The sequence below is a fragment of the Gopherus evgoodei genome, chromosome 1 (assembly GCF_007399415.2).
Source record: "Gopherus evgoodei ecotype Sinaloan lineage chromosome 1, rGopEvg1_v1.p, whole genome shotgun sequence".
Taxonomy (NCBI): Eukaryota; Metazoa; Chordata; order Testudines; family Testudinidae; genus Gopherus; species Gopherus evgoodei.
Window position 1 is genome coordinate 224,336,156 of NC_044322.1, and position 15,651 is coordinate 224,351,806.

General features: G+C 44.7%; 1 pseudogene; it reads right to left on the reverse strand.

Annotated features, from left to right (window-relative positions):
* LOC115644496 overlaps positions 1 to 15,166 on the reverse strand; it is an 80,252-nt pseudogene extending 65,086 nt beyond the window's left edge.
* Positions 15,167 to 15,651: the final 485 nt, after the last annotated feature.

The following is a 15,651-nucleotide window of genomic DNA, read 5'->3' on the forward strand; positions in this document are numbered from 1 at the left end:
GATAGCCAAGAAAATCCTACAGCAGGAAGATCCATTCCTTGCTCTTCTGAGTTACAGATCTGTACCAATTGCTGTTACTGATGGGATCCCCTGATGCTCGCTCAGCACATGGGGCTCTCCAGCCTCGTACTCCCCAGCGTGTACTCTAGGAGGTGAAGGTCGCTTTACAGCCCGCTGCTTGGGCCTACCTCAACCGGGTCCTGCGAGAGGGCATGCCCCGCCCACCCTCCACCCCTGGCCCCATGGACATTTTTATCTGGCCTCTGCTCCATGGACCCAATCGCCCCCTCACCGTTTTACTGCGAGGCGGCTGCACGATCTGCAGCCAGTTCTGTTCCAGACCCTGCCAAGGAAACATCTGTACATGCTTGTGCTCCACACTCTTTACTACCTCACCCTTGTGTCCTGCTCTGATACTAAATGGCGGGACCTCCTGCCACCTCTCGAGGGTGAGAAGCCCCGGTGGGCCAGCTCTGCTCTGGTCTGAGGCCTGCCGGGGATGTCAGTTGGCTGCTCCTTCACGGGGCTGTGAGCATGGGCGTGTACTTGGCCCCATTCACCCCTGTCCCCAACACTTGCCCTTTTTGTGGCGTGACAGAGACCCTGGTGCACATTTATTTGGAGTGTGCCAGATTGCAACCTCTTTTCTGGCTCCTCTTGAAGATCTTATTGCGTTTTTGGTTGCACTTTTCCCCTCACTTTTTATCTATGCACTTCCCAATCATGGCCCCACAAAGTAGCGGGATCTCCTTATCAAATTCCTCTTGGCCCTGGCCAAACTAGCCATCTACAAAACCAGAGAGAGAAGGTTGGCTGACAGGATTTCCTGCGACTGTGGGGCCTATTTCTGCTCCTCCGTCCATTCACGCATCCAGGCAGAGTTCCTCTGGGCGGCATCCACTGGCTCCCTTGACGCCTTCGAGGAGCAGTGGGCGTTTTCTGGGGTTCTCTGCTCAGTGTCCCCATCAGGTTCCCTTCGTTTAGCCCTATAACCTCACTCCCAATCCTGTTTTTTCATTAATTGTCCCCTGTACTTATTTGGTGTCATGGACCTGTGGATCCTCCCCTTAGGCTCGGGGGAGGTCCTTTAGAAGTGGGTGGGCTTCACCTGCCCATCTCCTGGATACCAATAGGACCAGACTCCTGTACCTCACTGGCCTGGGTCTGTCACAATATGAACAGTCAAGAATTGTAGAAAACTGATAAAGTAAGCAAAGGCATACAAGGAGAAATCCATAGCTAGCAGAATTAAGGACAATTGGAAGCAATTTTTAAAGTATACTAGCAACAAAAAGAATCCTGAACATGGTATCAGTCTATTTACTGGACAGAAATGGAGGAATTATCAGTAGTAATGCAGAAAAAAAACAGGAGTGTTCACTATATATATTTTATTCCATATTTGGGATAAAGTCAGATGATGTAGTCATATCACATGAGGACAAGGATGACGATAAAGAGAAAACTCAGGAGAATGTTAAACAGCAGCTACCATTAGACATTTTAGAATCAGTGTGTCTGGATAACTTGCAACCAAGAGTTTTAGAAGAAGTGGCCAAGAAGCTGTCTGAATCATAAATATTGGTTTTCAGTAACTCTTTGAACACTGGGGAAGAGTGAAAAGACTAGAAGAAAGCTAATGTTGTGCCACTATTTGAAAAGGCTGAACAACATGACCTAAGGAATTGTAGACCTGTGAGCCTGACATTGATTTCAGGCAAAATAATAGAACTTCTAATATGGAACTCATTTAATACAGAATTAAAGAGTGTAATATAATTAATGTGAATCAACATGGTTTTATGGAAAATGGATCCTGTCTAATTATCTTGATACCTCTTTTTGGTGAAATTATAAGTTTTGTTGATAAATAGCATCATCGTGATTATGGACTAAAAAGTGGTTACCTGACAAGTGGAGCCACTGATAAGTTTAAGGTGCAAATTGCATAGGTCACTAATAACCAGTTCCTTTCTCAGGGAACGACCTAAGATTTTTATCTAGTGAGACTGGTGAATCAGACAAATAGAAATAAGAAGTATAAATCCAAATAAATCCAAGCATAATTATATGAAAACAAATACATATAACACAACATCCTCCTATTTATGCACTCTTATGGTGTCCTTGTGTATCCCAAGCTACTATTGTAAACTATTGTTAAATCTTATAACATTAGGTTAAGCTGTCATGCTAACTCCTTTCGTACACAGGCTATAATAACTACTAACAGACCCACTAGACCTCATCTTATTGTCAAGCCTTCATTAGTTCATGCACAGATTATTATGTAAACCTATTAGCAAGTCTTGCATTACAGCTCTGATATCTTCTATTTTGCTATCTTCAAACATTTTAATATGCCTTAACATGTGATATATAATCTAATCTTGCAACACAGATTAGGTCAGTGTTACAGGTCAACACAGGTCTCAAAATGTAACTGTAAACTGGGATTTATCATTGAGTGGCTGTGTTTCTAGTGGGGTCCCACAGGGGTCAGTTCTTGGCCTTATGTTATTTAACCTTTTTTATCAAAGACCTGGAAGAAAACAAAGTCATCTCTGATAAGGTTTGAAGATTACAACAGACTGGGGGAGTCGTAGATAATGAAAAGGACAGGTAACTGATACACAATGATCTGGATCACTTGGTAAACTGGACACAAGCATATAATATATGTTTTAGTATGGCTAAATGTGAAGTTATGTATTTAGGAACAAAGAATGTAGACCATGCTTATAGGATGGGAGACCTTATCCTGGGAAGCAGTGACCCTGTGAAAGACTTAGGTTTGCCAACCCTCCTGGATTGGCCAGGAGCCCCTTGCAATCGAGTTGAATTTCCTGGAGGCTACTGAAGCCAGTCCAGGAGATTTTAGGTGGCAGCGCAGCAGGGCAGGCAGGCTCCTAGACAAAGGCTCAGCTAGGGAACTCTGCACGCTGCCCCTGCCCGGGGCAGAAACTCCACAGCTCCCATTGGCGAGGAACTGCAGCCAATGGGAACTGTGGGGGCAGAACCTACAGGCTGAGCCACCTAGCCATCCCTGAGCCTAGGAGCTAGACATGATGGTCACTTCCAAGAGCCGCCTGACGTAAGCACCACCCAGCTGGAGCCTGCACCTCTCACCGCGTCCCACATCTCAACCCCTTGCCCAGCCCTGAGCTCCATCCCACACTCAAACTCCCTATCAGACCCTACATCCCTCATACCCTCATGCACCACAGTCCCCTGCCCCAATTCTTTGTTCCTTCCCTCACCCAAGTTCCCTCCTGGAGCCCACATACCTCACTCTCTCCTACAGCCCAACCTTCTGCTCCAGGCTCAGCATGAAGCCTCTTCCCACAATCCAAAATTCTTGGTCCCACCTCCCAGCCTAGAGCACGCATCCCCTCCCATACCCCAACTGCCTGCCCAAGCCTGGTGAAAGTGAGCGAGGGTGAGGGAAAGCGAGTGACAGAGGAAGGCGGATGGATTGAGTGGGGACAGGGCCTCAGAGAAGGGGCGATCCAGGGACATGGCCCTGGGGAAGAGGCATGGGTATTTGGGATTGTGCAATAAGACATTTGGCAACCCTAGAAAGACTTGGGGCTCATGGTGGTTAATCAGCTGAACATGACCTCCCAGTGTGATGTTACGGCCAAAAGAATTAATACTTGGATGCATAAAAAGAGAAATAATGAAGGAGGTTAAATTACTTCTGTAGTTTGCCCTAATTCTACCCCTACTGAGTAACTGTGTCTAATTCTGTTGCCCAATATTTAAGAAGGATTATCAAAGAACCTACATAGATGTCAGCAGAGTCAGAATGAGCTCTACCCTGACATCTGGTGGTGAGCTGTGGAAAAGGACTTCAGGGGCTGAACACGTCTGCATGGTCACACCCACCTGGGACTGCTTGCCCAAATGGTCGCTTTGGCTCCTGTGGGAATCACAGTCTCCTTGTTATTGGGGCATGTGTAATAAAGTGTTTCTATCCTGGTTATGTGACTCAAGGACAGTAGAACTGTACTTGGCACTTTATGATGGATGGATTCGCCCTCAAGCTGGTAGCACTCACTAGGCAAGGGACATGGCTTCCAAAACCCAGTGAGCTGACAGATGAATGGCTGGGTGGGTTGGCTGTATAATAACAGAGCTAATTTTGACTTTTTTTGGAGCCTTGTTACATGCTGCAGAGTTGAAATCACTGATTCCTAGGTTTACATATTAACTTTAGTTTGGGCAAGTGGTTCTGAGTATGCTAGCACAGGGGCCCCCTACTAACAGCTGAATAGTAGAATATTAGTAGAATAGTAGAATATTATAGCACACAGCAAGCAACTGGAGAAACTGTTCTCCCTGACAATCAGGAACTGTATATCACCTTGGAGCCAGTACCCTTCTAACCCACCCAAGGCCAGGTACCAGACATTGAAGACAAAGAAGGGACCTCTGGTGAGTGTACCTTTGTAAATATAATACATGGTTTAAAAGCAAGTGTGTTTAATGATTAATTTGCCCTGAAGACTTGGGACGCATTCGTGGCCAGAACAGCTACTGGAAAAGTCAGTTAACGTGTCTGGGGATGGGGTGGAAATCCTCCAGGGACATCTCAATGAAGCTCTCCTTGATGTACTTCCAAAGCCTTTGCAAAAGGTTTCTGGGGAGGGCAGCCTTATTCCATCCTCCATGGTAGGACACTTAATCACGCCAGGCCAGTAGCACATAGTCTGGAATCATTGCATAACAAAGCAGGGCAGCGTATGGTCCCGGTATTTGCTGGTATTCAAGTAACATCTGTTCTTTGTCTCTCTGTATTATCCTCAAGAGAGTGATATCATTCATGGTCACCTGGTTGAAATAGGGGAATTTTATTAAGGGGAAATTCAGAAGTGACTGTTCCTGTTGGACTGTTTGCTTGTGGCTGAAAAATCATCCCCACTGTTAGCCACGTGGTGTGGAGAGGGGTGAAGCGATCATCCTAGAGAAGTGTGTGTGTGTGGTTGGGGGGTTAGCTGGGTTTGTGCTGAACATTAACCCTAAAACCGCAGCCCCTCCTTTTAAATGGCCAACTCATTTTAAATGGCCAACCCAACGGGTGCTTGATATGGGAAATACGAGTGCTGCTGTTTGAAACCATTCCCACACGTTATGAAGGTTAAAGAAGCCAAAAGACTGTGGCTTACCATGGCTGCCTGCTAGCTGAATTCTGTTGCCTGCCGGCCCTGCGTGTGTGGTCTCTCACACCAAACTGGCAGGCCCTCAGTATAAGAGGCAAAATGCGACCTTGTACCGAAAGCACATGTGCTATGTAATGTTAACAGCTTGGTTCACCATGAAAGAGTCTTCCCATTGTTCTCTAAAATGTGTCTTTTTAAATACTAGTCTCCTTTTTTTTCCTCCCGCAGATGCAAATGTTTCAAAGCTCCCCCTATCATCTCTGTCCCAGAGGCTAGCACAGATAAGAAGGTGAAAAAAAACACGCTTGCACTGAAATATTCTCTGAGGTCATGCAGTCCTCCTGCATCGAAAGAGCTCAGCAGAATGGGTGGAGGCAGACAAAATGAATGCAAGGACAGGAGGGACACACAAGAGGATAGATGAAGGGAGCAAGATGATGGATGGCGTCAGCATGATGAGAGGAGGCAGGAAGCAATGCTGAGGCTACTGGAGGATCAAACTGATACGCTCCGCTGTATGGTTGAAGTACAGGAAGGGCAGCAGGAGTTCAGACCACCGCTGCAGCTCCTGTGTAACCAACCACCCTCCTCCAAGTTTCATAGCCTCCTCACTCAGACACCCAAGAAAGTGGGGGGGAGGGAGCCTCAAGTCACCCAACCACTCCACCCCAGAATCCTGCCCAAGTAAACAGAAAGCTGGCATTCAATGAGTTTTGAAGTGCAGTGTGACGTTCTCCTTCCCTTCTCCTCTCCTCCACCACCTCTCCCAGTCTACCTTGGCTGTTATCCCTCTCTTTGTGTGACGAATTTAATAAAGAATGCTTGAATTTGAAACAACAATGACTTTATTGCCTCTGCAAGCTGTTATTGAAGGAGGGATGGGAGGGTGGTTGGCTTACAGGGAATTAGACTCAACCAAGGGGGTTTTCATCAAGGAGAAACAAACAGAACTGTCACACCGTAGCCTGGCCAGTCATGAAACTGGTTTTCAAAGCTCCTCTGACGTGCAGCACGCCATGCTGTGCTCTTCTAACCGCCCTGCTGTCTGGCTGCGCATAATCAGCGGCCAGGCAATTTGCCTCAACCTCCTGCCCTGCCATAAACATCTCCCTCTTACTCTCAGATATTGTCAAGCACACAGGAAGCGGTCATAACTATGGGAATATCGGTTTCGCTGAGGTCTAACTGAGTCAGAAAACTGTGCAAGTGTGCTTTTAAACATCCAAATGCACATTCTACCACCATTCTGCACTTACATAGCTCCTGACTACTGTTCAGGGTGCCTGTGTATGGCTTCATGAGCCATGGCATTAAGGGGTAGGCTGGGTCCCCAAGGATATCTATAGGCATTTCAAAATCCCCAACAGTTATTTTCTGGTCTGGAAAGTAAGTCCTTTGCTGCGGCTTTTCAGACAGACCAGAGTTCCTGAAGATGTGACCGTCCTTTCCTGGCCATCCCATGTTGATGTTGGTGAAACGTCCATTGGGATCCACCAGTGCTTGCAGCACCATAGAAAAATACCCCTTTTGATTTATGTACTGGCTTCCAGGGTGGTCCAGTGCCAAGATAGGGATATGCGTTCCATCTATCGCTTCACCACGGTTAGGGAATCCCATTGCAGCAAAACCATCCACTATGACCTGCACATATCCCAGAGTCACTACCGTTGATAGCAGCAGCTCAGTGATTGCATTGGCTACTTGGATCAGTGCAGCCCTCACAGTAGATGTACCCACTCCAAAATGATTTCCACCGGCTGTGTGGCATTGCAAGCTTCCAGAGGGCTATCGCCACTTGCTTGTGAACTGTGAGGGCTGCTCTCATCTTGGTATTCTTGTGCTTCAAGGCAGGGGAAAGTAAATACCAAGTTCCATGAAAGTGCCCTTATGCATGCAAAAATTTTGCAGCCACTGGGAATCATCCCAGACCTGCAACACTATGTGGTACCACCAGTCTGTGCTTATTTCCCGGTCCCAGAATCAGCATTCCATGGCATAAGCTTGCCTCATTACCACCAGGATGTCCAAATTGCCAGGGCCCGTACTTTGAGAGAAGTCTGTGTCCACGTCCTCCTCACTCGCGTCACCGCGCTGCCATCGCCTCCTCACCTGCTTTTGCAGGTTCTGGTTCTTTATATACTGCAGGATAATGTGCAAGGTGTTTACAATGCTTATAACTGCCATGATGAGCTGAGTGGGCTCCATGCTTGCCCTGGTATGGCGTCTGCAGGACAGCAGAGTTGCAGCAGAAGTGCTGGCTGACGACGAATGTCATGAGAATAGATATTTATAGAGAAAGATGAGAGGACCTGTGAAGTGGATTCATGAGATCAGGAGAACACAGTTGCAGTGGATTCAGGAGCCCATGACAGCCAACATGGAGAAATTGACTATCGAGAAAAGAGCAGGAGAGCAGAGTTGCAGCAGAATCAGTGGCTGGATGACCAGTTTTGCAGACCTACTGAACCATCTGCTGCCAGCAGGACCAGGACACAACAACAGCAGTGTTGGTGAGCTGAGCTGAGCAGGTTGCACACTTGCTGTGGTATGGTGAGACAAGAGCAGGAGAGCAGAGTTACAGTGGAAGTGGTGGTTTGATGATGATGGTTAGCAGTCCTACTGCACCATCTGCTGAAAACAGTATGGCATCGGCACGGAAAAAAGGCTCAAAACAATTGTCTGCCATTGCTTTCACGGAGGGAGGGTCGACTGATGCCATGTACCCAAAACCACCTGCGACAATGTTTTTGCTCCATCAGGCATTGTGAGCTTAACCCAGAATTCCAATGGGCAGTGGAGACTGCAGGAACTGTGGGATAGCTACTCACAATGCAACGCTCCGAAAGCTAGCCATGGTACTGTGGATGCACACTTCCCTGGTCCTTCTCACATGAACAGAGAGCAACAATACTCGAAGTCCGAAGGTGCAAACAATTCAATGTTTATTGGGGTGAAGTTCCAGCAAGCTTAAATCCAAGTTCTTTTTTCCTTATTTTTGAATCCCAACTTACTTCCTGATTGCCCCTAATTTATATAGTAATATTCTTAGCTATACCTTAACAAATCATTCTACTAAAATTTACCTAACTAATCCTAACATATGTCCCTGCCTGCAGGTACATGGGATCTTGGGGAGCAATTACCACACAGGTGGGGTGCCAATTAATTTCTTTATTAAAGGGAAAAAGAAGTGGGTGGAATTTAACAATGAAATACGATGGGATGGGGTGTATAGGGTGTTTACAATAGACAATGATGGGGGGTTCTTCTTATTGAACAGTGTAGGGAGTTCTAACAGTGGGGTACAGTAAGTGGGGTTCAGCACAATGGGATACAGTACAGTCAATAAGCGTATCAAAAAGAAATGCAAAATAAAATGGTAGCTTCTATGTAAAATGGTCAACAATCTTAGATAGAATGTATTAAGTGGTTAGTGGCCTTATACACAATGTAACACAATGGTATCAATGCAAATACAAAGTATATCAGAAAAGTGGAAGCAACCAATGGGGTGTTATAATTACAAGTAAAATGTGAATATAAGTGAATTTATGCAATGTAACTGTATAAAAGAAAAGTAATGACTTAATTTGTGAGGCTAGGATAGCAGATAATCTGTCAAGGAACAGGAGGGGAGAGGGGAGGGGAGTGAATGATTAGTGGCAACTGATGAGAGGAGAGTGCGGCTGGAAGCAGCGAGAGACTCTGATGCCCTGCAGGGTAAGGACAGTGGAGCAGCGTGATAGTGATCTTCGGTAGGGGAGGGGCAGCGGAAAAGTGTAAAGAAGGGCTAGAGAGAGGTTTAAGCAACAAGCGGACACCAAAAACAAAGGAAAAAAAGCGGCAAAGGGTTTGGGAAGTTTCACAGGGGGAGAAGCAGCAAGGAGTTGGGAAGTTCGGAGGGTGATGCAGACATGGTGGGGGGGGAAGCAGCAAGGAGTTGGGAAGCTCGGAGAGAGTGCAGATGTGGGGGAAAAAGCAGCAAAGGGTTATAACAGGGCGACACGGAGAAGTACGCAGAGGGGGAGATTGGAGCGGGGGAAAAACAGACATGGGAAAGTTCAGGGAGAGATCGGGACAGCGGGGAGACGAATTTAAGCAGCAGAAACCTTATCTATCTTAACCAATTACTAGGCAAAACAACAAATATCACAATTCTAAGCAAAACTATAACAAGCAACTATACGGAGCAGCAAAACAGTAAACTATAACAAGGCAGGTGAACTTACAAGCTCTACAGTCTTAACAAACTATGACTTATTAAACTAAAAAAAACAAAACCTATGGTGCACCTTATGCTATGGGGAAGTTACAGAGGGTAGAGAGGTATGTGCCTAGGATCCAGCTCCCAAGGAAGCTAAGGGATGATAGCTGAAAGCAGAGAGGCCCGAGGCAAAGCCCACAGGAGCAGAGCTTAGCAGCGGCACAAACTTATTTTTAGCAGCAAAGCGCCGCGGAGTTTAAGAGAGGTTTTAAGACACAAACCAAGGTTTAGCTTGAGTGTGTGTGCTGGGGAAACAGAGCCAGCAGCTAAAATAATAAAATAAAAGTAGGGAAAGTTTCACAGAGGGATTCTTACCAGTCCCCAAGGCAGCAACAAAGGCAGAAGCAGCAGCAACATCAGAAGAAGCAAGGAGGGCTCGGTACAGTCTCAATAATCAGGAGATCTCTCAGGTAGCAATTCGTTCTTCGTGGGGGGGGGGGGTTAAAAAACCGGGAGTACGCTCAAAAATAAAATGAGAGCGGAGAAAGGACCCCCCAAAACCCCTGGCTGATCAGACCAGACAGCAATGCAGGAACCTTTCTGATATTTGTTTCAAAAATGTCTGTTTTTAAAGGCAAACTCAGGCAATTTCCCACCAGTAATCCTGATAGGCTCCCTCTGTCACAGGGGAGGAGGCACAGGGAAAAACTGCAGGTTAAGCACAGAAACATGTCTGGGCAGAGTCCTGTGCAATAGGTGACTCAAAAGCACATGAGGCCTATGATTCATGCCCAGGATCTTAAAAACACAATAGGTCTTGCAGCTCTGGACATTGCATGCCCTACACCAAGCCCAGGTTCAATGAGGTGATAACAGGACTAACCCTTTGAACAGGGCAGTGGTCCCATTTAGCACGCAGCACAAGTGGCCATCCCTTTGAGAAGGGCAATGGCTCTTGTTAAACAACTTAAGGGCCCTCCCTTTGAGAAGGGCAGTGGCCCTGGTAAACAACTTAACAGCCAGGGAAGGGCGGCCACAGGAGGAGAACAAAAACAAAATAGAGTATGGGGACAGCTGTAAGAAACAAAATAGAATAGGGGGATAGCTCTAACAGACAACATATTGTAACATGATTAGCTAACCAATTATATCCCACCACCTTAATTAGTTTACACCCAGCAAAATTAATTATACAACAGACAGAAACAATCACAGAACCAGACAGAGACCATGCAAATAAACATACAAAACAATACAGAAGTGAGGATTTCACAACTACAAGTATAAAGACATACGGGTTTTACAACTACATGTACACAAACATAAGAGTTCTCCCGCTGTGTCTATTTATAAGTGAGTTCTTACCAGACAGAAAACTATCAAACTACATTTTCTTTTACATGTTCTAGGCTCTTCCCTTTCTCTGGAGATAATATATCGAATCACCTTCCTAACAGCCCCAGATTGCCTTATTTCAATATGACTAAACAGGGCCTCAGACTGTCACAGTGAGAGAAGGCCCTTACACAGATAGACAATGATTTTGATTCTTTCTTTTATTCCTCTTTAACTAGCTAAGTGATAAGAATACACCTAAATTCTTGAAGTATAGGCCTTTGCAGACAGGCCCGAATATCTATATCCTAACAGTTCTTTTTGACAATATGTGAATATGGACACCGAGCAGCTCTCACCTGTCTTATCGATGGACCCTTACACAAAAAATAATTTCTTAGATGTGTTCCCTTGCGATTGGCTCCCTGGTGGCAAGCTGTCTCAGAGACCCCTAGGTTTGGTGGTCAACATGCATCCACACAACCAACCAGGTGACCACTGGCTTGCTTTGTATCTGGTGGAGCACAACGGTGGAGAGTTTTTTGACTCACAGGAATCTCCCAAACAGTGTTGTTTCCTAGAAGCATTATGAAATTTTTAACCAAAAATGCCATTGACATTGTGTTTCATACTAGTCAATTAGAAGACCACCTCTCTGTCGCCTGTGGCTATCACTGCATGTTTTTCTTACATCATCGTAGCAAGGGTTTATCTGTTCACCAGATTTTAAAATTATATTCTAAAGACTTAGTGCAAAACAACCAGATGTACAAAAAATACAAAATGTAAATTCTCGGGCATACCTAGACTTACGCAAAATGTGTTTCAGCAAACCCAGACATGTGTATCTTGCAACGATTTTAAAAACTATGTTACCCAAACAAGCACCCCAGATGAAGGGTTTAAAGACAATTGATGTTTGGTGAGATTTTTGGGTTTTTTTTAAACCAATGACAAATTCAGAAAAAGTACACACACACACATACACACACTTATAGAAAATGTTCAATTTAAAGCAAAACATTACCAATTTTAAATATATATTTTTAGAATATGAAAAACATCACACACTGAGCCATTGGGATCTTTTAGCCAATTTTTGTTTTTTAGAGGACAAAAAAGAGGTCACTGTTTCTTGATCCACTCCGGTGTCGGAGGTCATAAAATCATAGAGACATAGAATATCAGGGTTGGAAGGGACCTCAGGAGGTCATCTAGTCCAACCCCGTGCTCAAAGCAGGACCAATTCCCAACTAAATCACCCCAGCTAGGGCTTTGTCAAGCTGGGCCTTAAAAACCTCTAAGGAAGGAGATTTCACCACCTCCCTAGGTAACCCATTCCAGTGCTTCACCATCCTCCTAGTGAAATAGTTTTTCCTAATATCCAACCTAAACCACCACCACTGCAACTTGAGACCATTATTGCATGTTCTGTCATCACGTACCACTGAGAACAGTCCAGATCCATCCTCTTTGGAAATCCCCTTTCAGATAGTTGAAAGCAGGTATCAAATCCCCCCTCATTCTTCTCTTCTGTAGACTAAACAATCCCAGTTCCCTCAGCCTCTCCTCATAAGTCATGTGCTACAGCCCCCTAATCATTTTTGTTGCCCTCCGCTGGACTCTTTCCAATTTTTCCGCAACCTTCTTGTAGTGTGGGGCCCAAAAGTGGACACAGTACTCCAGTTGAGGCTTCATCAATGCTGAATAGTGGGGAATGATCACATCCCTTGATCTTCTGACCATGCCCCTACTTATACAGCCCAAAATGCTGTTAGCCTTCTTGGCAATGTGGGCACACTGTTGACTTATATCCAGAATCTCATCCACTGTAACCTCTAGGTCCTTTTCTGCAGAAGTGCTGCCTAGCCATTTGGTCCCTAGTCTGTAGCAGTACATGGGATTCTTCCATCCTAAGTGCAGGACTCTGCACTTGTCCTTGTTGAACCTTATCAGGTTTCTTTTGGCCCAATCTTCTAATTTGTCTAGGTTCCTCTGTATCCTGTCTCTACCCTCCAGTGCATCTACCACTCCTCCAAGTTTAGTGTCATCTGCAAACTTGCTGAGAGTGCAATCCACACCATCCTCTAGATCATTACTGAAGATATTGAACAAAACCAGCCCCAGGACCGATCCTTGGGGCACCCCACTTGATACAGGCTGCCAACTAGACATTGAGCTATTGCTCACTACCTGTTGAGCGTGACAATCTAGCCAGCTTTCTATCCAACTTATAGTCCATTCATCCAGCCCATACATCTTTAACTTGCTGGCAAGAATACTGTGGGAGATCATATCAAAAGTTTTGCTAAAGTCAAGGAATAACACATCCACTGCTTTTCCCTCATCCAGAAACCCAATTATCTCATCATAGAAAGCAAATAGTTAGTCAGGCATGACTTGCCCTTTGTGAATCCATGCTGACTGTTCCTGATCACTTTCCTCTCCTCTAAGTTCTTCAGAAGGCAATTGAGGCCTTAGGCATTCCAAAAGATCTCTGTTGGTCACATTGCCCATGACAGAAGATGGTAGATTCAGTTCTGCCATGGCATTCATAAACACATCCCATGTTTTAGGTACAAGTCTGCTAGGGACAGAGCACATCTGGGTGACGGCCTTGACTAAGTCGAGTATGTTAGAACCAATAACTACAGAGCCTTTGTTGATAAAAGCCCCTTTATCATTCCACAAAGAGAGATTTTTATCCTGGTCCAGATTTTTTAACAATATTAATGCATTTTTCTTAAAACACTTATTCATGTTATCCAGCATCTCCTAAGCAACAGAATCTGATGGCTTTGTTGTTTCTGGAGGGTTGGCAGTCACGCTCTGTTCCTGTAGAAACAGACTTATTTCCCCTTTATCCGCATCATTCCACTTCACAGATGTTCGGTACCTTTGAAGCACGACGCTGTAAAGTTTAGCCTTTTCCTATTCAGCTAAGTCAGTTCCTTGAAGAACAGACTTCATTTCAGCATCCAGTAAGCGAATTGCAGTCGTTCTGATATTTTCTCCACTGGAAGGAAAGTCCTTAATTGCTCCAGCTGGCGGCTGGGAACCAGGTACATTTTTTCTGCATACTCCATTATCGATTAGTCAAAAGCCCCATTATCAGAGAGAGAGCAAAACTTAACAGAGGTCCAATAAACCCCTCAGACTGCTTCACCAGATGCTTCTTTCTTTTAAGTGAAACCCTTTTATTACACAAAGTTTTTATAAGCGTGTGTCTCTTTTTCAGCATGCGCAGTTGATTTTGTGTCAAAGATACATTTTCTTTTAAGGTATTGAACGCTATTTCTGAGATGGACATTACTAAATCATCAGAGGCCGAACACAGTATAGCCTTCCTTTGCTGCGGGAATGATTTGGTAAGTAATTTTCAAAGGCCCAAGTTTCTCTTCACGCAGCTAGACATGTTTTTGGTTAGCAACCCTGGCTGTTAAAAAGAGGCCTGCCAATAATTCATCTCTTTTTATACCCGGCTGTTGTTCTTTTCAAAGTATAAACCGCCAGCCAGACTGGAGGGAAAAGACCAGTTCTAAGTCTATAAGCTTCGGGTAGCACGAGGTAGCCACAAGGTCTTTTGGTAACATCCTCAAAAGATTCTAGAAAGAATGGAGCTTTACCAGGGTTCATTTGCTTAGCTAGCATAGCTATCTGTAATTTATCCCTGGGTTTTATTTTAACAGAACCATGTACTTTGTGTTTAGGTTAATCATGCAACTCTTTTTTCCTCTTCACAAAATACATTCTGAACTATATACATAATGTTCAGGTTCCTGTGATGCATGTACTTGGTAAAGGCTTTCTCGATTTCATTACTTTCACAAGCAGAGTCCATCAGATCGCCTACCATAATCATATTTACTTTATTGGTAGGAAACAAACAATCATCATCAAAAGCATCAGACAGCCCCTGCACAAAATGTATACAGGGATATTAACAGAGCAGTTCTTTATACAGAGGTTGCCAACAACTGTAACACCACACAATATTCTCAGGCATAACAGAAAACGTTTGTTCAACATTATCCAACACATTTTTTATAAAGTAACTTTTCCCGCAGTTGGTACGAGAATTGCAGAAAATGGGCATTTCCACCTTGAATCCATTTTCAAAAGCCATAGGGCAGGGTTTTCAACCATTCTCCTAGGACCCTCTTGTGGTAAACGACTTTCTGTGTTTTCTTAAGGGGTTTTGTCTTTATTTGCCACTGATATTTGTTCCTTACGATATTGGGCTGCTGCACCTCTATTTTTTGGAGGTGTTTTCTCTCAGGCCTGTGCAATAGTCCAGCACTAGATTTTTCAAACTGCCAAAGTTGATCTTTTCACAGTTTGCTATGTTCAGGGTAATCCATTTGACTTTCATTCAAGCTTTTCCTCCCAACAGTTTATATCCATATGTTTTCAGGCCTACCGACACAAACTCGGTGATGTGTTGATCTGGCGGGATCTCGCTCATGAGGTCCCCTAAATAATCTCCCAGAGGGGGATTCCAGTCACCCTCCCTTTTCACAAATATCACCAAGTCAGTGTTGTGGTACAAACACTGCTCTTGCAGCCTGATTAGAAGGTTGTATAATTCTAAGCGGTGGTGAAATAGGTTGTCTGGGGATTGGTCCTGCTTTGAGCAGGTGGTTGGACTAGATGACCTTCTAAGATCCCTTCCAATCTTGATATTCTATTAAGACATTGTTATTGCCAGGACCGAGTATCAGTCTTTTGCATGCTCCAAGACATGTACGATGGTGCATCATTGATAAACTTACAGGATGAAACCTTGTAATTGGGGGAAAACAGCTACTGAAAGAGTTCGTCAGGGTCTCTCAAGATGCTAGTATTGGGTAAGTTTGTTCTTTGGCTGAATTTGCCCCACAGAAAATTTAAAAACAGTTTAGCTATTTGGCGTTTAGTGGGGTTCAACCTGCTCTCGTGTTGGCGTAAACA